General features: G+C 39.4%; 1 pseudogene; it reads right to left on the bottom strand.

Annotated features, from left to right (window-relative positions):
* Window positions 1-4,025: 4,025 nt before the first annotated feature.
* On the bottom strand, window positions 4,026-4,240 carry LOC138149352 (protein kish-A pseudogene; annotated as a pseudogene).
* Between the last annotated feature and the right edge of the window lie 17,711 nt (window positions 4,241-21,951).

Genomic DNA, 21,951 nt, shown 5'->3' with positions numbered 1-21,951 from the left:
TGTCCCCAAAAAAGGAATCTAAGGTTTGATTGCTGTGCTTGCTTTGCTTCCTTTGCTTTCTCATGTTGCCACTCAATTACTTGACTTTTGAGCTTTTTGTCACAGTAGAACTCTGCTTCCAGAGAGGAGAGCTTTGTCCCAAATAGCTGGGGTTTTTGAAGCTGCCAGAGCTATTAGTTGGGTGCCCTCTCTGCAGCCCCCACAAGCTCTGGCACCTGGTCACACACCCTAGGACCTCCACCCAAGACAGCAATCCAGATCCTAGCAGGTTGAAGCAAGAATGATTACCCTCTGAGTGGTAGCTTGGTCTCCCTGTGATCTGTAGGCCAGGAGCTCTGAAGCAGTCATGCTGCGGTGGCAGCTGCACCTCCATCTTGCCCCAGGGGGCAGAGGACAGACTGCGCTCTCAGTCCCCTTGTTCCCACAAAGTTCCACACTGACCTTTTACTTTGTCTTTGGCATTTATGGGTTGATAATTCTGGAAACCACCACAGTTGCTGGTGATCCACTCTCCAGAAGTCAGCTCCAGCAGCTGCAGGGGCCTCCCTGGGGCTAAAACTGTTGGCTCATGCAGGGGGGCATATTGTGGAGGGGGTGGGGCTGGGCTCAGCTCCAAGAATGCTGCAGTGGACCCTTCCTCTCCATCTGCCATGCTGCCTTCAGTGGGAGATTTGTTTCTCTCTGTCACTTTGTGGGTTCTGTAGCTCTAAAATTTGTTTAGAGTTATATTTTATAGGTATTTGAGATGGTTATGGGGGGAGCTCACAGAGTTTTCCTCCTTCTATGCTGCTATCTTGGACCCACCCCCTCTTCAGGGCTATTTTGTGAGAACACTTTGGCCAAAAGCCATCCTGGAAGAGCCATATTGGGTTGTGCTAACTGGGGATCCTGGCTTCCCAACCAGTCCTGTTCCCCACAAGACTGTCATTTATTTTCCCCAGGGCAGGGACTGTTATTTATTTTCTTGTATCTATAGTCCCAGAATTTAACACAGTGCCTGGCATACAGCAAGTGCTTAATAAATGCTCTTATCTACTTGTTGGGGATGTTGGAGAGGGACTTCTTGGTTTAGGTAGCTTCTGAGGTCCATTGTTACAAGAGACAGGCCACCACCAAGGAGTTTTTACTGAGCCCTTGAAGAAGGTAGAAGTTGAGTATGAGGGGGCTCAAGGTCTAAGCTACCATTTAGCCTCCCTTCTTACCCAACATGAATCCCACAGAGTATTTCAGTCACTTATTGGTTAGATTAGAATGTTCAGAATACCCCTGGAATGGTTCATTCACTTGTGGGTATCACACTGGAAGAAAAGAGAATGCTACTTTTCAGGTACAAATTTGAGAACTCAGCAAAATGAATTAATTAAAAATTCAGATACGCCTTCATCCATAATCACCCAACTTCCTCGGCCTCAGGCAAAGCTCTTTGTGTTCTTACTGTCTGAGCTATGCAATGAGTACTTTATTATGCACCATTTTCCTCAGTACTTGTCTGGATCATACAGTTAGCCTTGCTAGAAACAGAATTTTGTAACTGGAAGATGATCGAGAGATGTTCTAGTTCAATTTGCCCATATTTTAGATGAGGAAATGGAGGCACAGAGAGTAGAAATTCCTTGCCCAAGGTCACACAGTAGAAAACCTGGCACTATCTACTAGTATAGTGCTCTTCTCATTGTGCCAGGCTGTCTCTGTTCTGTTTTAATCAGCATATAATGTTGGTATCTATAATGCTACCTTGTCTACTCATGGTCTCATATGCATCCCTAAGCAGCCTGTGAGCCCTCTGAGGTCAAGACAAAGCCATCTTCCTTCTTCTTTTTTGGTCTACTCCTCAGTATGGCCCAGTCTGGAACTGAGCATAAAGTAGGTGCTCAGTGACAGTTTGATCATTGACTGGGACTGACTGGCTGCATTTAGGGTGTGTCTTTGGTTGGTTATCAATACAGCACTGAGCTAAAAAGATAGTAGAGATTCTTAAAGCAAATATATCCCAGATATATGTAACGACTTGTTCAGGGTTAAGTACTTCTCTTTTAAAAATTTATTTTTATAAAATATTTTATTTCCATGACTTCTTTTTCCCCTGTGAAAATTAACTTAAAAATGGAAAACCAAACAAAATCATGCTTTACAAATGAGAAATTTTCAGACTGTTTCTGGATGTTTCAAAACAACAAACCAAAAACCCACACAGGATTTTTCACTTTTTGTTGAATTGTATGACTGAAAAGAGTCATTGAGATTTTCTGTAGATAATAATTTTTAAGTTAGCAAAATATTCAGATAGAATTGTCACCAATTTTCAGGTCATAAATAAGGAAGGAAGTACTTTAAATACTTTATATGTCCCTTCTCAGATTTGAAATTAATTATTTCTCTCAAGAGGTTGGATTCCATTAGACCAAATAACTGGTAACAAAGTCTCAAACAGTGGAAGCTAATTAATGTCCAATGAATCCATTTATACACATGTCCACACCAATATTTGAGCAAGAGATTTATTAAGTTGGTCTACAACCTCCCAACTCAAGAAACCCATTTAAAATAATTAAATACTTCATAAGTTTTGAACTCTACTTTGAAACTAACTAAATTTCAGTTGAAACAAAGAATTTCTAAGTGTACCTGATTATGATCATTCCCTTTTTTTGCTTTCTCCTTGAAGACCCGTAAAAATAACTGCATTCTTGCAGAGTACATAAATTGCACTTGTATAATTTGTTGCTTTAAAAGTTACTGATATTATTCTTTTGTTCAGGCTGAGGGCAATTTGTATCAAACATACTTAAGAATAGAGAATATTAGATTAGTGGATTTGATACAGCCCATTACCTACATATACCAGTTACATATCTTTAGATATCTAAAAGACACCAAATCAAGTTGTTAAAAAAAATCATTTGTATGGATCAATTGATCTATTTTCAAGGTCTTTTTTTCTTAAATAGTTTGAATTCTGACAATGAAAACAACTGTTTTCTTATTAAAGACTTGAGATTCAAATCAATGACACAATGATAGGAACCATCAGTTCATGATTGTTCTAATTAGTTCACTTCATCTTTCAAATGTTGTTTTTTCTTTAACAGCAGGTATTTGAATAAATGCTTAAGACATATGTAGATCCAGATTTCAAGGGAAAATATCCTAGTAAACTTTCTTGACAGTTCTTTTCTTTAACTGAGAAAATCTGTAAGAATTCATATTTTTTTTTGTAATGGGATCTGAAAACAAAACTTTTCTTTAACACTCTTACAGATAATCTTAGCGGGGCGGCCAGGTAGCACAGTGAGTGAGAGCACCAGCTCTAGTGTCGGGACAACCTGGGGATCAAATCCAGGCTCCAACACTTAGCACCCACCCAGAAACACCTGGCCGTGTAACCTTGAGCAAGTTACTTAACCCCATTGCTTTAAAAAAAATAATCTTAGCAATTTCTCCATATATGTACTACATAGACTGACTTCATAAAGTTAGAAAATAAAGTAAGCTACAGATAAAACTTAAGACAAATTGAGTTGGTCATGGAAAATGTGTTTAAAGCATTATTAGATACAAATGTAATTTTTGTGAAACCTTACATAATATCCAACCATTTTTCTCAAATAAAAAAATATTCATTATAGAAATGTTCTCATATAAGGGCACAATCCCTCTTTTCCTCCCTTGAATCATATAGAAAGGAACTTAATCATTTACCAAGTTTGTTTTCTACTATATGCAATCAAAATACCTCCTGTAGATCAACAATTGATATAAAACAATGATATTTACAGCATGTCACTGTAGTGGCAGAAGTATAAATAAGGTCAATTATTATGCAGATATCAATCCATTCTGGTATTAACATTGCATCTTAGTTATTTATAGAGAACAACCTTGGTCCATTAACACATATAATTGAGAATAGCAGCCAGGAGTCTGTCAGTCAACATATACAACTGAAAGGGTCAATGATCACTCTCCTCATTGTTTTCAGTAGGCAAGTCCTTTATCTACAGAAATCTGACAGCAATGAGATTCTGTTATTTTCCAGCTACTGGATGAACAACGATGCTGAAAGCCATTACTTTATAGCATACTGCTACATAGTGACTCTCATTCACAAATTCTGGCACACTTCCAAAATATGCCAACAGTTCAGTTTTATTTTTGTCCAAGAGGCTAAGAGCCAAGAATTGGATATATGCATAGGTAAGAATACTGTCCGTAGGCTTTGAAAATTGAAAATGGTAGACATAGTAAGACTTCTGATCCCTTCAGCCATATCATCCTTCCAGGGCAATGGGCAGAAGAGGCTGAGTACTGCTCTTCTAAGTTAGAGCACTAATTGAAATTTATTAACGATATTGCATTACCTAAGCACTAATATTAATGAGCTCACTCCTAATCTAAGAGAACACTGGTTAACTGGATTATGTTATGGTTATCTTGAGTTCCTGGTCCAAGATGATAGAGAGGCTTCACTCTTCCTTGAGGCCCTGCTTTATTGAAAAACAGCTGTAGATTTGCAGTTTCATGTGCAATGATCTTTTTCTTTATTCTACTATGTTATGGAAATGCTTGTTTATTTCATAAATTAAAAATAAAATAAATAAAAGTTAAAATAAAAAAAGAACATTTAGTGGCTCTGGGGTAATGGCTGACAGCTGAGGTCAAAGGCCCTTTGACCCTTTGACCACCTCCAGCTGTGGCTCATCCACAGGTAGCCAGGTCACAAGGCCAAGTGTTCTCAGGCTGAGAGCTTTGCTAGGGTGTCAATGGAGCATACTAACAGGGCTAGGAGGAACCTCAGAGATCAACTAATCATTCTTCATTCAAACTCCCTTATTTTACAGAAAAGGAAACTGAGGCCCAGAAAGATTAAGTAAGTAACACAGTTGAAATTTGAATTTAGGTTCTCTGACTCCAGACCCACCACTCTTTTTTACAATATCACATTGCCACTCCTGCCTTCCGTCTTCTGGTTATTCCAGAGCACTTGTCCCATGGCTCTAAGGGGGCTTCTAATAGAGGTGCTTCTTCACAAAATCCTAGAATCTCTGACTTTCACAGAGCTGAGAGGGAATCTCATTCCACCTATCCTTGAACAGGAAATCTCTTTTACAGTATCTTTGGCAAGTTGCCATCTGATCTCTGCTTGATGATCTCAAGAGTCAAAGAACTTAAAGTTTCCAGGGCAGCCTGTTCCACATGTGGACAACTCTAACTGCTAGGGCATTTTCTTCTTCTTCTTCTTCTTCTTCTTCTTCTCTCTCTCTCTCTCTTTTTAAAGCAATTGGGGTTAAGTAACTTGCTCAAGATTACATGGCCAGTTATTTCTGGGTGTGGTGATAAGTATCTGAGCCCGGATTCGATCCCCAGGTCATCCTGACACTGGAGCCAGTGCTCTTATTCACTGTGCTACCTGGCCACCCCAGGCATTTTATTCTTTAGAAAAGGACTATTTCAAATTTTGTTTGTATATTTTTGTTATCCAGAACAGTGCCTTGCAGATGACAAGTGACTGGCAAATGATTGTTGAACAGAATCAAATATTGAGCTGAAATCTGCCTCACCGTAACTTCTACCCATTCTCACCTAGTGCTGTCCTGTAGGGCCAAGGAGAACAGATCTCATCTATCCCCTGCCTTGCAGTCAGGGGTGTGGTGGAGCTAGCTCAAACCATCCTAGCTGATTGTTAAATATTTAGTGTGAACATTTATACCTCAGAAACTGGCAAATGCTATCAATCAGGGCTTGAATTATTGTTTCTTATCTAGACTTAGGAGAGTGTTGGAGAAAATGATAATGTAGTTTACTTTAAAAGTGTATCCGTGGCATATTTTTTTCCCCAGAAAGTTGGTTGTTAAATATTTACCAGCTTGCCCCTACTGACAATCCTTTCAGATATTCAAAGGTTGCCATCATGTGTTCCACTGTCTTGTATTCTATAGGCTAAATGCCCCCCCTTCAATGCTTTAAGTATGGCACAGATTTAAAGCCATATTTTGCTAGATGTTTTCCTTTGGACACATTCCCAGGCTTTCAGTATCCTTCTTAAAATACTATGCCATGAATTGAACAAAATATTCCAGATGTGTTCTGAGACTGAACAAGGGCTTAACTACAGTAGAGCTATCACATCTCTCACTCTGGACACTGTGTTTTTAGTAATGACATCTAAGATTGAATTAACTTTTTTTGGTTTCCATATTTCACTGCTGATTCATAGTGACCTCATGTTGAGTTAGTAAAACTCTTAGCTCTACTTCACATGAAATGTTCTCTAGAAGTTTTCCATATCCCCAATCCTGTAACTGTATTGTTGACTTTTTGCCTTTTTTTGGAGGGCATTAGGGGTTGTCATTTGCCCAGGGTCACACAGTTAGTTATTTTTTTGTGTTAAGTGTCTGAGGCTGGATTTGAACCCAGGTCCTCCTGACTCCAGGGCCAGTGCCCTATTCACTGCACCACTTAGCTGCCCCTATTGTTGATTTTTTGAACCCAAGTGTAGGACACCTGCTAAATTTGTTCTCTCTTCATGGCATAATGCATCAGAAAGTTGGCATTGAAGCCAAAAACACCTGAGTCCAAGTTCTTTCTAGGACATTATACTAGCTATGTGATCTTGGGCAAGTCATTTAACCTCTGAGTGCCCTAGGCAACTCTCTGAGACTGTACATTACAGACAAGATACAGTGGGAGAGAGAATGGTTCATCTGAGAGTTCCCCATACCAGTAAAAGCATGAATTCCCTATCCACCCAAGTTTTATTCTGATACTTTATTGTGACATGGGAGGGGCTTTGGGTTCTCAAATAATCTGTTAGCAGAACACATGTTCTTTTAAGATGTAATCAACTAAAAAGACTTTGTTTAAGAAAGGCAGAATATAGAATAGTGGCAAGAATGCCAAATGCTGGATTTGGAATCAGGGAAGAGCAAGGGAGAATCATGGCGAAGAGCTCTTGCACATGAAGCATTATTTTCATCAAAGAATATTGCAGAGCACCTTGAGGAACAGGTCACAAGCCTAGCACAGAGACATGACAGAGTAATGACAAAGCCTCAATTATTCAGATAGCTGTTAGAGCTCACTCTATGCCCCATACAGAGAAGTGAACAGTTTTTGTGCCTTAATTGTATTTCATTAAGTTGCTTGGTTGCACAGTGGACAGAGTGCTCTATCTGTAGGGCCTGGAGTCAGGAAGACTCATCTTCCTGAGTTCAAATTTGGCCTCAAACACTTACTAGTCATGTGACTCTGGGCAAGTCACTTAACTCATGTGTAAAATGAGCTGGAGAAGGAAATGGCAAACCATTCCAGTATCTTTGCCAAGAAAACTCTAAACAGGGTCACAAAGAGTGACTGAAAATGACTGAACAATAAATAATTTCATCATTCAAAAGGTAAAGGAACCAATAAGGAAAGCTGAAATTCTGGATCTGATTTCTTATCAATGAGAAAGAATTGGTGGCTATGATGAAAATCATGTGATTTTTAGGGGAAAGTGATAACTTTATCTTGGAATCTGAGATAGAGCAAGTGAAGAAATCCAGGTATATATAGTCTGATGTGCACCCTAGATTCCAGGAGAGCAGATTTCAATTCAGAGAAAGGCCAGGCAGAATCATATGGCCTGAAATTGTATGGGGGATGCAAGAGCAAGAAAGCTGGGAAACACTCAAGAATAAAATTCTAAAAACCCGAAGATAAACAATTCCAATGGAGAATCAAAGGGAGGAATTATCTAAAGAGACCAATGTGGTTGAACACTGGCAAACTTAGATTTTATATGGGTAACTATGTGGTGCAGTGGATAGAGTGAGGGGCCTGGACTCAAGAGGACCTGAGTTCAAATATGGCCTTAGAAGCTTACTATGACCTTGGGTGAGTCATTTAACCTCTGATTACCTCAATTTCATCCTCTGTAAAATGAGGATATTAGTAGCACCTAGTTTGCAGCATTGCTGTAAGGATCAAATAAGATAACAGTGGTAAAGCACTTTGTACAGTGCCTGGCACATAGTACTATATAAATGTTAACTATTATTATTTTTAAAAAGACATGCACAGAAGATGGGCAGGTAATGGAATATTAAAACAAAAACATTTTATAGTGCTGAAAAGAATGGTGTTAGGAGTCCTAAAACTTAGAAGGAGCTGAGATTGTAAAGGAAAGCTAAGGACAAAAAAATTTTTTTTTCAGCTTTACTCTAGAAAAGCCATAGAAAAAGGAAGCATAAAAGAAGGAATAAGCCTGCTGCCTGACCTCATCTCAGCACTGCAGATAGAACTGAAAAAGCTCTTTACTACAGGTAAAAACCCAGGGGCCACCCTGGGGTTGAGCTTTATAATTGAATTGAGTTTTCCTAGTATGCCCCAGTGGGCCTCAGACACCATACCTGGAGCCAGAAAAACTCAGACATCGGGCAAATTCAATTCAACTCAATTCACCTGGAAAAAGGTCTAATGCTGCTGCCCCAACCAGTTCTCCAACCCTTTGCCTATATCTAGAAAGATTGGGAACTCAGGCAAAAACCTAGTGATTCTCTAGTCAGCCCTCACTGGGTCTCTGGGGTTGGGCGTCATAACCTATGCTTGGAGCTGGTGAAATTAAGGAACTCAAGAAAAAGCCCAGTGCACTTATTGGAGCCTCAGACACCAGACTGAATTCAGAAAAGGTAGACACCAGGCTTAACACAGAATCAAATGAAAGCTGTCCATGTGGAAAATTTTATGGGTGTTCCTCATCCAGCTCTAGACACACTACTAAAGGAAATGAGCCACATCTCTATTGACATTCTCCTTATAAAAATGAAACTAAAGACAAAGAGGTTGCACTTAAAGGGAAGGATGGTTCACTGGTTCTCTTAGGAAATGAGAATAAAAAGAGTTGGGCTATTGCTGCTGAGCTGATGCTATGTTCCTGGGCCCCAGACATCTGGTATCAACAACCTGTTACCATTGTCCTCAGTTCCTCAGTCTTTGGAGATTGAAGGAACATTGCATTCACACTCTTGAGCTACTGAATGTTACTGGAGCAAGTCACAATATTGCTAACTTGTTCCCCTATAAATTAATGTCCCACAATCTCTACTGGGCCATCACTGCTGCAAAGCAAATCTTTTTGTTCTCTTTTTATTCTTTCCCACTCCCTTAACCAGCTGGTCCAAACTCTCTCTCCTCAATGCCTCTCATTCTTCTCTGCCTCTCAGCAGTTATCTGTGCTTCCTTCTTTCCTGAAAAAGCAAAAGGCAACTACCATGAGATCTCTGTCTCCTATTGATCTCTCCACCTTGCAAACCCCCTCTACATCTTCATTCATTCTCTCCTTTCTTTCTTTTGCTGAGGAAGAGAGATTTTTCCTTCGTGCAAGGATAATCTATATACCTATGTCCCTGATCCCATCTCCACAAATCTTCTCCACTGGTCATTCAATTAACAACAATTGAAAACAAACACTGGTTAAACACCTACTATGTGTGTGGTATCCCACTATGTGCCAGCACTGTGGTAGGTGCTGAGGATACAAATACAAAGAATGAAGCAAATCCCTACTCACAATAGGCTTGCATCCTAATGGAGAAGATAACAAATACATACAAGAATATATGTAGTATAAACATAAAGCAAATAAATGCAAACATATACAAAATTGTTAAATATAGGGTAGTTTGGGAGGGAGGTCACTAGCAATTGATAGGAGGGGGCAATTAGAAAAGGCTTCATTGAAAAGACAGTGTCTAAGCTGTGTCTCACAGGAGGAGATTATGAGGTAGAGGTAGGAGGGAGTGCATGCCAGGAAATAGCCAGTGCAAAAGCATGGAGATAGGAGATTGGAAGATCAAGAGAAGGCCATTATGGTTGAATGGGTAGTAATGACTTACGAGGCTGGGAAGGTAGGTTGGGGGCAAGCAGTGTAGGGCTCTATAACCGAAACAGAGGAGTTTCTATTTTATTTTATAGGCAGTAGGAAGCCATAAGAGTTGGCTAAGTATGGGATTCACATGGTTAGATCAACACTTAGGAAAATCACTTTGTTAGTTGTGTGTAGGATAACTGGAGAGTTATAATAGGAGAACTGGGGAGAGATTTGAGGTGGGGAGAGAAATTAGGGGACTGTTGCTATATTCTAGGTGAGAGGTGGTGAAGACCCAAACTAAGATTTTAGTTTTGTGATTGGAGGTAAGGGGTCAGATGCAAGAGATTTTGTAAAGACAGAAACAGCAAAATTTGGCAAGTGATTAAATATGTAGGGTGAGGGAATGTGGGGAATTGAATGTAATGCAGAGATTAGCAACTTGAGATACTGGAAGAATAGTGGTGTCTTGGATATAAAGAGGGAAGTTTGGAAGGTGGGAAGGTTTAGGGAGAAACAATGTGTTCGGATTTAGACATGTTGAGTTTAATATGTTTTCAGGACATTGAGTTTTAAATGGTGATGTGGGGCTGAGTTCAAGAGAGAAACTGGAACAGAATATATGGATCTGGGAGTCATCTGCAGAAAGACTACAGTTAAACCCATGGGAGTGGATTGGGTTACTGAGAGTGAGTATGGAGGAAGAAGGGAAGAGGGCCCAGGGTAGAATTTAGGGAATGCCTGTGGTTAGAAGGTATGAAGTAGATGAGTTAGTAAAGGAAACTGAAAGAAGTGAGTGGTCAGATAAGTAGGAGGATTGCCAGGATACAATGGAAGTCTGGGCATGCCCAAAGTGCTTTAGACAGAGTCTCCCAATGGGAAGATAACACTTCTCTACATGGAAGATACAAGGTAGCTGCTTCTGGGAGAATTGTGATGATGTGTAATGGAAACAGATTAGAGAGACAGACTGTGGGGCACTGGTTCTGGTTGGTGAGCCATATATCAAAAAGGAGGCTCTTTGGCCATGGGGGACATTCAAGCAGATTTGTTGACTTCAGTGTAATAGTAATGGAATATAAAGATCCCCCTGTATTGGCTTGGTTTTTGGTTTGATTGTGTTAAAACCCACAGCTAGTGAATCCCACTTGTGGGATGGACTTGTTGATGTGAAAAGAGAGGGCTGGACTGGGAGGAGCTGGTGACGTAGATTTGGAGAGACACAAGCAAAGAGAGAAGCAGAAGAACTTTTTGGAAGCAGCACTTTTGGAGGCAGAGAGAGACTGAGAGGATTGCTGAGGGCCACTTTGAATTGCCCTGGACTTTTTAGACCTGACCCCGGAGCTGCCAAGGACTGAGGAGACATGGCTGTTTTGCTGGTACTTTGTCTGTTTTGATGTTGTTTTGCCAGATTTGTCCACTGGTGAAATACAGTCCTGTTGTTGCAGAAGTTCTGGAACCTGGCTGTTGGTTAAGAGCTCCTGAGACTGTCCTGCAGACAGAGAGTGAATACTGTCCACTGGTGAAGGACAGTGCTGTTGTTGCAGAATTCTTGGAACCTTGCTTTTGGTTCCAAAGCCCTGAAGAAGGATTTTCTTGTTGTATGTTTACAGAAATCCTGGGAGAGGGTTTTGCTAATGTTTTCAGGGGTCCTAGGACTGTTCTGCAGACAGAGGATGAATTAATGAAGAGACTGGCAATGTATCTTGTGGACTTGCTAAGCTTTGTCACCCCAGGAACAAAGATTGCTGAGAACTTGCCTTGTGTCAAGATGAAGAAAAGACCTCCATTTGGGTATTAAGTGCTGTGCTTAAACTTGTTGTAACTCTGGGGTAGATTCAATTGTGATCCAGGGGTGGGGAACTTTTGACCTTTTTGTGTTCTATGATTGAACAAATGAATGTACTTTACTTATGATTGGAAACTAATCTCCATTTGAGAAGAGGGGCTTTGTGATGGACTAAATGAAGGTACAACCTAGGGGTGGAGTAGTATTTAGAACAGGGACTTTGTAATTGATTGAATGAATGTAAGGTCCTGGGGTGGGGTAGTACTTGGAGATTATTTAATCACACTTAGTAAATGCTGTATTTTGAATGATGTCATATTTTGATCTTCTCTGTTCTTAATTTGTCACTGAATAAAATGGAGAGCACCTATGCTGGTATTCTGAACCTTGGGAAGTTGCCTTTGCTTGGCATTACATTACATTCAGCTACTGTCTCTTTGCCTCATTTGTTTCTAGGGGATCTCAGTCATTTCTTTGCTCATAGCATCAGAGGCCCTAACCTTTGGAAAGCACTCCAAAGGAATTAGATGGTTTTGAAGACAGCACTTCTCAGTATCACCAGACAACCATGCTGCATCTAGGCAGAAACTTTTTTATATAGGAACTGTGCTATTTGACCCTACTGTCCTAGAGACCAAGATAATGTAGGAAAGGGGCAGCTAGGTGGCGCAGTGAGTAAAGTGCCAGCCCAGGAGTCTGGAGGACCTGAGTTAGGTTCCGGCCTCAGACACTTAACAAGCTCACAAAAAAACTAGCCTTGTAACCTTGGGCAAGTTACTTAACCCCGATTGCTCTCCAAAAGGCAAAAAAAGATAGTGTAGGAAAGACTATGCCCCTTAGGTACTGGGGAAAAACTGTTTGTGCATTAGGTCTTGCCATTTCTGTGAAAGAAATATGTTTCTGAAAATGCTTCTCAATGTTGAGTTGTTAGATGGAACTGGGGTTCTGGTTACTGACTCCTTAACAACGGGGAGGACAACACAGCCACTGGGACTTGAGCTGATGGAAGAGAAAAGAGACACCCCACAAACTCTCCAGGGTAGGCTAGAATCTTTATGAGTGATGTAGCAGGCCTGGTCCTGAGAAAGTGGGGCCAGAGAATCTATACTATATAGACATATGGTCCAGTGCTTCTTAAACCATGGGTCGTGACCCCATATGGGGTTGCAAAAAATTTGGCAACAGTGAAATGTTTCTGAACGCACAATGATAAAAAATTAATAAAAAATCAAATGCATAATGAATCCAAGGAGATTCTGAAAGTCTTGCATGTATTGCAGTGTGCAACTTTATTGTAGTCTTGGTTCTGAACACTAAGCATGCACACATTGCATTATATGTGCCCTCAGGCTATATACAATGGCCAATGAACATTGCAGAAACACAGAAAGGAGTTTCTACTTGTTTACAATACAATACTATACAGTTGCATGATGCAATATTGCATGGTCAAAATTTCAATGTTAGGAAAACACCCAAAAATTTATAATAAATTGTTAAATTTAAGATGTGTCATTACACATTTTTAAAATATTTTTTGAAATGGTGCAAATTTCCAGAAAAAGTGTCACAGGATTAAAAAAAAAAAGTAGATTTTGGAGAGAGGGGTGCTGAATAAGTTTTTTTTCAAAAGCAATTGGGGTTTGGCCAGTTATTTTTTGTGTGGGTGCCAACTATCTGAGGCTGGAACCGATCCCGGGGCCAGCTTTCTTACTCACTGTGCCACCTGGCCACCCCTGAGTAATTTTTTTTTGAAAAGGGGGAGGAAGTCAAATAATTTTGGGAACCTCTGACATAGATAATATTAATGTGTGATTTTTTTTTTGCCTTTTGGAGGGCAATTGGGGTTAAGTAACTTGCCCAAGGTTACAGGGCTATTTTTTTTTTGTGCGTGTGTGGGTGTTAAGTGTCTGAGGCCAGAACCGAACTCAGGTCCTCCTGACTCCAGGGCTGGTGCTTTACTCACTGTGCCACCTAGCTGTCCCAATGTGTGATTTTCAAAGTTAATATGTGGCCTTATCATTTAATTGAACCCCTTTCTATTTGAGTTTGACACCACTGGTCTAGGCAATAGTATAATTGGATATAGAATTGGTTTAATGGTTACACTCAAAGAGTAGTTACTAATGGTTTGATATCAACTTGGAAAGAAAATTCTAGTGGAGTGCTGCTGGGAGTTATGCTTCTTAGCAATAGCTAAGAAGCATAACTTAGATTCTTAGAGCTATCTCAAAGTAGAATAGAGTGAACTGCCTTAGGAGAAAACAGATTCCATTCAGGCAAAGGCAGGAACACTTGTTGACGATACCATAAAGGAGATTCTTCTTTAGGTACAGGTTGGATCAGATGGACTTGGAGGAATCTTCTAACACAGATTCTATGATTCAGTGAAATCCTGTCTCTGACATTTTAGCTGTGTAACCAAGGTCAAATTATTAAACCCTGTGGATCTCATTTTCCTCTTCTGTAAAATGGGAATAAATAGCAGTGCCTATTTCAAAGTGTTTGTTGTGAAGATCAATTGAAATAGTAAATGCAGCTAAATAGATAAATAATTATCTGAGTATTTTACTATAGGCCAGGTACCATGCTAAACACTGGGGATACAAATAGAAGTACAAACAAAAAAGCTAAAAAAAATAGCTAATACTAATAGATAATACCAATAATAACAGAAACCTGGAGACACACTATGTGTTGGCCATCCAAGGACTAAGTTTAAATAAGGCTAATTACCAGAAGGTTGGCCACCAGAGATGAATTGTATTGACCATGGTGAACCATGACATGGACAAAAAACAAACAAAAAATGCCTGTAGTTTTATGTAGCCATCTTTTTTTCCCTCAGTGATGGTGCTGAGATTCAAGGAAAATGAGCTAAGGGTTTTAAGCATCACAGGATCCTGGATCATTTACCAGTATTAATTACCAGTTGACACTCAATGCCTGATCTTGGTCTAATGACTGAGTGGACACACTACTAGAGGAAATGAGCCACATCTCTGTCGATATTCTTTCTATAAAATGAAACCAAAAGACACAAAGAATTTACAGTTAAATGAAAGGATGGTTCACAGGTTTTCTTAGAAAAGGAGAATAAAGGAGTTGGTACAGCAAATTTTATCAGTTCCTAAAGGTAACAAATATCATTTCAGATGATACTTGCAATCTTGTCTGGAAGTACTTATGTTGAGTGTAAACAAACAGACCACCCTGAAGATAATCAGTTTAAGGATCATTATTTGTGGCTGAGGATGAAGAAGTAGGAAATTTACATGAAGATATTGGCAAGACCCTCCAAACAAAGTCAGAAGATACCTGGATTGATTCTAAGTGATCTCCACACAAAAACTGGTTTGGGAGAATGGCACAAACTACTTTGAAAAAACAAAGTTCATCAAGAAATAAAAGGGGAGTGAAGAAAGCAGAATGAAAAGAACATGATAAATACTGAGTACAAGCTGTGATTAAAAACAGCATCAGCAACAAATCCATGCCATGTACACAGAAAATAAGTCAATAAGAGTGACTGAAATAAGCAGGAGTGGTTGGTTGCTACTACCTTAAAGTCAATGTGGGCATTTTTTTTTTGTTTTCAGATTAATAACAAATAACAGATTTACAGACACATGTATAATCATTTACTGCCTTTTGTTTTCTTCTCTTACAGAGTTGATGGAAAACTGTCCTCAAATCCGGAAAGGCCTAGGTTCAAGTCCCACTTTGGGTCCCATACTGACGGTGTGAGTTGGGTGTTGGACTTCTGTAAGTTGCAGAGGTGGTGTATACTATATTCTAATTAAATGAGCACTTGATTTGGAATCAGAAGACCTGTGCTCAAATCTCAACTCTCTTGCTTATTTCCTGATGCAATATAGGCATCAGATTCCTCATCTGCAAAGTTGGAGAGTTGTACTAGAGCAGTGGTTCTGAAAGTGTGGTGTGAGGATACCCAAGGATCCCTGAGACCTTGACAGGAGATGCATGAGGTAAAACTATGCTCATAACAACACCAAGGGATTATATGCTCCTTTTTCCAACCACATATCTGAGGGAGGCGAGGCTGTCTTTATATAGTTCAACCAAAACAACCTGTCATAACAGATTAAATGCAAAAGCAGATGTGAGAAACCACTCTCTTCTATTTTAGATTTTAGGAAGATTTGCAAAAATATACAAAACAATGCTACTCTTCTCAGTAAAGTTTTTATTGTTTTGGAAAATGTAATTTTAAAAATAAATGTTATTTATGTTTACATATACTAATTCATTACTGTTATTTAAACAATTAGTAAATATTTTAAACATAAGTTTCAATTTCTAATATGGTAAATATCAATTGATATGACCCACATGAACAACAGATCTTTGGGAAGGGATCTTTGATAATTTTTAAGAGTGTAAAGTAGTCTTAAGACCAAAAAGTACGAGTCATACTAGGGTAATCGATCAACAAACATTTATTAAATATCTACAACGTACCAGGTGCTATGCTAGGTACTGAGTATACAAAGACAAAAATGAAAGAATCCTTTCTTTTTAGGAGCTTACATTCTAACATGGGAGACCTCAAGTCCACGCATAAATGGATACAAAATAAATACAAGGTGATTTGGGGGGTAGGCACTAGCAGATGGGGAGGGGTCAAGAAAGGCTTCATGGAGGAGGTGGGCAGAAGGAGATTAGGGATTCTAAGAGTCACAGTGGTGGGAGATGAACTGCATTGTGGGAAGAACAGCAAGTAAGCCAGTTGCATTACAGAGAACATGAAGGGGAGAGATATTTAATTAGACTAGAAAGGTAGGTTAGTGTTGGGATGGGAAGGGCCTTAAATGACAAGCAGAGGAATTTGAATGTGGTTCTAAAGATACTGGGGAGTTTATTGAGCAAAGGAGTGACATTGGCAGATCTGTGGTTTAGGATGTCACTTGGCCAGATGTGTATTGGAGAGGCTTGAAGCAGGGGGAATCAATCTGGAGATTACTGCCATAGTTTAAGTAAGAGGCAAGGAGGCCATGATCTAGTGTGGTGGTCATATGAGTGGAGATGATGTGAGAGATACTATGAAGGTAGAAACAAGAAGGTTTGGTAACCCAATGGATGTTTGGGGTGAGTCAGAGTGAGGAAGAGAGCATCACTCTGAGGTCATTGAGCTGGTACCTATAAGGACGCCCTCAACAAAGATAGTGATTTCTGTGGAAGGGTTTAGTTTTGAGGAGAAGATGTTAAGTTCTGTTTTGAGTTTGAGATACCTACAGGCTATCAAGTATCAATAAGCAGTTGGTGATAAGAGTCTAGAGCTCAGAAGTGACCAGGGGAAATGGGAGAGAACAAGATCTATTAAGCATCTTTCATGGGCCAGACACAGTGCTAAGCCTTTTATAAATGTTATCTCATCTCTGAGATAGGTGCTATTGTTATTCTTGTGAGCTAGGTGCTATTAGTATTCCCTTTTTACAGTTGAGGAAACTGAGGCAGACAGTGATTAGGTGACTTGTTTCACACAGCTAGTGTCTGAAGCCACATTTGAATTCAGATCTTCCTGAGTCTAGGTCCAGCACCTAGGTGCCTCTAAGGGCTGGATATATAGACTTGGGGAGTCATCTGCTCAGAGAAGATAACTGAATCCATGGGAGTTGATTAGAGTGTGTGTGTGTGTGTGTGTGTGTGTGAGAGAGAGAGAGACAGAGAGACAGAGAGACACACACAAGCACACACACACAGAGAAAAACAGAAAAGAAAGAATGGGAGGAAGAAGAAGGAGGAGGAGGATGAGGATGATGGAAAGTCTTAGGGAGACATTCACAATTTGGGGGAAATATGGATGAAGATCCAGCAAAAAACCCAAACAAACCCTGAAATAGCAGTCATATAGGCAAGAGGAGAAACCAGGATAGAACGGTGTTATAGAAATCCAGAGAGTAGAGGAAGAAGATGCTTAATAATAACAAATGCTGCTCAGAGGTCAAGAAGAGGGAAGGTTTAAAAAAGGCAATAGGATTTGACAATTGAGAGATCTCTAGTAACTTCGTAGAGAGGAATTTCAGTTGAGCAATGAGGATGGAAGACAGGCAGATGATCTCTAAGTTTTCCAGCCCTAAATGTATGATTTGATAATCGTGCTATGTTGTGATCTAAGTAACTGATAAAAATGCATCCGAGCAAAGAAGGCCTAAGGGAAGATCCATGGGGAACTCCACCAGAGACTACCTTCAAGGTTTTGGTGTAAAAAACTAAATGAATGTACCCTGGCACCTGAAATCGCTGATAGGATTCTAGGTATTTTCATGAGCCGTCCTTCATGCCTGGAATTTTTTCCCTCTTGGCTTTCTTTATGTCTTGGGTAAAAATACCATCTTCTGCAAGAAGCCTTTCATAGTTCCTTTCCATGCTAGTGCCTTCCCTCTGAGGCTAACTCCAATTTATCCTGTATGTACTTGTTTGTACATAGCTGTTTGCATGTCGTCTCAAGGGCCTGCTTCGCCTTCCTTAGTATTCCCAATGCTTAGCATAGTGTCTGGCAAATAGTAAGCGCTTAATAAATACTGGTTGGCTGATTGACTATGCATATATAGTATCCAGAATGATTGAGGTGTTAGTCCCACTGTATTCTGTCTTGTTTTGGCCAAACCTTTAATTCTGGCCATCACATTTAATGAAAGACATAATAACAATTTGGAGTATCTATGTCCCAGAGGAAGGAGAATACAATAGTGAACATACTCTAAACCACATTATAACAACAATTAGTTGAAACATTTGGGGATATTTAGCAGGGAGAGGAAAAGACATGGTGGTGAGCAAGGTCAGGGCAGGGGACAGGATAGATGTCTGCAAGGAAATGAAAGGCAGAATTTTGTTTGGTTTGAATCCAAGAGCAGAAGAGCAACTGGAGAAAGTTTCAGAGGGGCAGATAAGAGATTCCATGTAAGAAAAAAAGTCCTAATAATCAGTTGGCTGGGGTGGCTAGGTGGCACAGTGAATAGAGCACTGGCCCTAGAATCAGGAAGATTTGAGACACTTAATACTTAGTAGCTGTGTGACCTTGGGCAAGTCACTTAACCTCAATTGCCCTGCCTTCCCCCCTCCAAAAAGCAAATAATAATAATAATAATCAGTTGGCCAAGGGTGAAACTGGCTTCCTTAGGAGGCAGAGCTCTCCATTACTGGAAGTCTTCAAGTAGAAGCTTGTTGACCACTTTTTAGGGATCTTGGAGGGAGATTTTCTATTTGGGTATAGACTAAAGGTTCCTTCATGTGTCCCCTAAATCTAAGATTTTAATCCTTCCTTGGAATTGACCAAGGTTGGACTAGGCCATTTGGGTCATAACCTACCCCTTCTGCCTCCAACTTCAGGGAGGTCAGATTAAAAATATCAGGAAACCAAAAAACTTCAGAATGAGAACGCTGTACGTAGTAGCATTAATATGGTAAGAATGTTCAACTATGAAAGACTCAGCTACTCTGATCAAGACAATGATCCAAGACAATTCCAAATGACCCATGATGGAAATGCTATCCACCTCCAGAGAGAGAACCAATGAACTCTGAGGGCAGATTGAAGCATATTTTAAAATTTTCTTTGTTGTTCTTTTTTTTTGATCAGCGTTTGTTTTCTTTTGCAACATGGTTAATATGGAAATATGTTTTGCATGACTTCACATGTATTCTCAATATCAAATTGCTTGCCTTCTCAGAGAAGTAGGAGTGGTGTGAGGGATGGAGAAAATTTGGAACTCAAAATTTAAATTTTTTTAATATGTAACTGAGAAATATTTAATGAAATAAATAAAATATATTGAAAAAACATTAGGAAAAAAAGTCTCCAAGAAACAACATAAAACCTGTCCACTTACAAAAAAGCTTCCTTTGAACTACTCCAAATATTTTCAATTTTAGAGACAAAAAACCTTGTCTCAGGCTCTCTGCTAGGTCTGAAAAATGAAACTTCCATAGAAACCATTAGGCTATGATACCACAGTATTCTATTCAGATGCCTTTTTTCTCATGAGGGAAACTCATTTTATAAGAACTGAAGCTCTTTAATATTTAAATTCTAATTGGAGGAAGGAGGGGGCTTCAATTCTGTGCAGCTCAGCCAAATGAGCTAATAAAGTTGGTGGAACCATCTGCCTCCAATGCTACAATCTCCTGAGACTGAGGATACCTAAGTTGAAACTGTAAAAGAAAAAGGTGCTCTGGGGTGAAGGCTCCCCAAGACCTTGGTCTCCCTGAGGAGGAAATCATTAGGTGAACAAACCTCAGGTCTAGGTGAACCCAACAGAAAGAGCGAGTTGAGCTCACCCAGCCTTGGTCTTTCAATTCTTAGGTTGTTGAAGAAGCATCTGAGGAAGACTGGAATCTTCCGACATCAATTGGAGATAGAAAGCTTTTTAAAAATCATCTAGTTCAACTCTTTCATTTTATACATAAGGAAACAGCCTCAGAGAGGGGAAGTGACTTGTCCGAGGTCACACAAGGGAGAGAGTAGCAGAGTTCAGTCTATAATTCAGATCTCCTGACTCCTAGGCTCCTTCTACTCTGTTACTCCAAATCAAACTTGAGATCTTTCTTGAACCTTGAAGGAGGCATTGTTTCAGAAGAGCAGTTCTCAAAGTATGGTCACTGAAACCCTTTTAAGGGGCCCATGAAGTCAAAGCTATTTTCATAACAATACTAAGATGTTACTTACCTATTAAAATACTTCTCCCTTTTTCAACTACTTATCTGTATGATGCTGAATTTTCTTCATATACTTGAAACAAAGCAACATTTTGAAACAAAGTGAATCCTGAAGTAGATATGAGAAGTCACTGTCTTCTATTAAGTCAGACATTAAGACTTGCAAATACATACACATGTATACATATATATGTGTGTGTATATACACACACACACACACACACACACACACACACACACACACAAACACAATACCACCCTTCTCACTGAACTTTTCTGTTTTAGAAAATAGTTATTTTCCACAGGACATTATTATCTTAATATGCAATGGGTTTATTATTTTATAATTAAATTTATTTAAATTATAAATATAAAATATTTAATATTAAGCATTAAATATTCACATTCATAAATAAATACTTTAAACATTTATCAGTTTTAATTTCTAATGTGGTAAATATCAGTCAATATACCATGTATCAACAAAAGCCCTTTGGAATCCTCAATAATTTTTAAGAGTGTTAGGGCGTCTTGAGACCAAAAACTTTGAGAACTGCTGCTTTAGAACAAACCAAAGCAAGTTCTATTTTACACAGCAGGGAGTAAATTTATGGAACTTGTTACCCTAAGACATGGTAGAGGCTAAAAATATAAATGGGTTTCTGCAGGGTTTAGATAAATCCACAGATGACAGATCATAACAGGTTATTAAAGAAAGTGAGTATTGTTAGGGGACATCTTTAACCTTTCAAGTTCAACATTAGGGAGGAAACCTCAGCTTTCCAGAAACTAAGGAAGTACATTCTGGCAGACAGAGACTTCTGGTCTGGAGGGGGCCAATGGGACTGGCCCAGGATGGCAATTCTCATGACCTAGATTTTGAGGTTTGGAATCTGCCCTGCTAATTGAGCTTTCTATAGAATAGAATATGTCTTAGTGGCTCTGAGGGACAGGCCTAGAGGACACATGGAGGTGGACAGGGGTTTAAAACTGTCTAGAGAGATGAGGGACACTTCAGGTTTTTGAGTCTTTCTTTAAAAAAAGTAGACATATTAAAAAAAAAACAAAAAAAACTGAGACTGTGAATATTTAAAACTGTAGTTATTATACTTTTCTAACCATTTCTCCCCCTTGTGAAAATATACCATTAAGGAGAAAAATAAGCATGTAATGCCTCAGGTCATTAAGACTGACAAAACCAACCAGTGGCTCTTGTCCTATAACTGAATAGGGACAGTTTTTTTATCTGTTAAATTTGGTTAACCCAAATTTAGGCTTATGCTCAATGGTCTTCCAGGCCTAGACCTGACTGGCCCTGAGGTGTATATGGTGTAGAGTCATGTTTGGAGGACCTGGGGATCATCTACAGTTGTTTGACTTTGCAGATCATCTGTGGTTTCCATTTGATCCAGCTTTCCTTTTGAAACTCTGTTCCTGCCTAGAGGCAACAACATAGAGTTTTTAGAAATTGAAAAGTGTGTGTGGAAGAGAAGGCCCAAACAACCAAAACACAAGCTAACAGGCTTTGGGCTTATATATATATATTACTTATATATTATATTTATATAAATATATATATTTAAACTAGGTGAGTAAATCAGATTTAGGAAGGTCACCCCAAGGGGCTCCCAAAGAT

This window comes from Petaurus breviceps, unplaced genomic scaffold (genome assembly GCF_028583685.1).
Source record: "Petaurus breviceps papuanus isolate PSGF00001 unplaced genomic scaffold, PetGlider_PUasm1.0 90847, whole genome shotgun sequence".
NCBI lineage: Eukaryota > Metazoa > Chordata > Mammalia > Diprotodontia > Petauridae > Petaurus > Petaurus breviceps.
The sequence above is the reverse complement of the archived record's forward strand: the minus strand, read 5'-3'. Positions and strand labels throughout refer to the sequence as shown.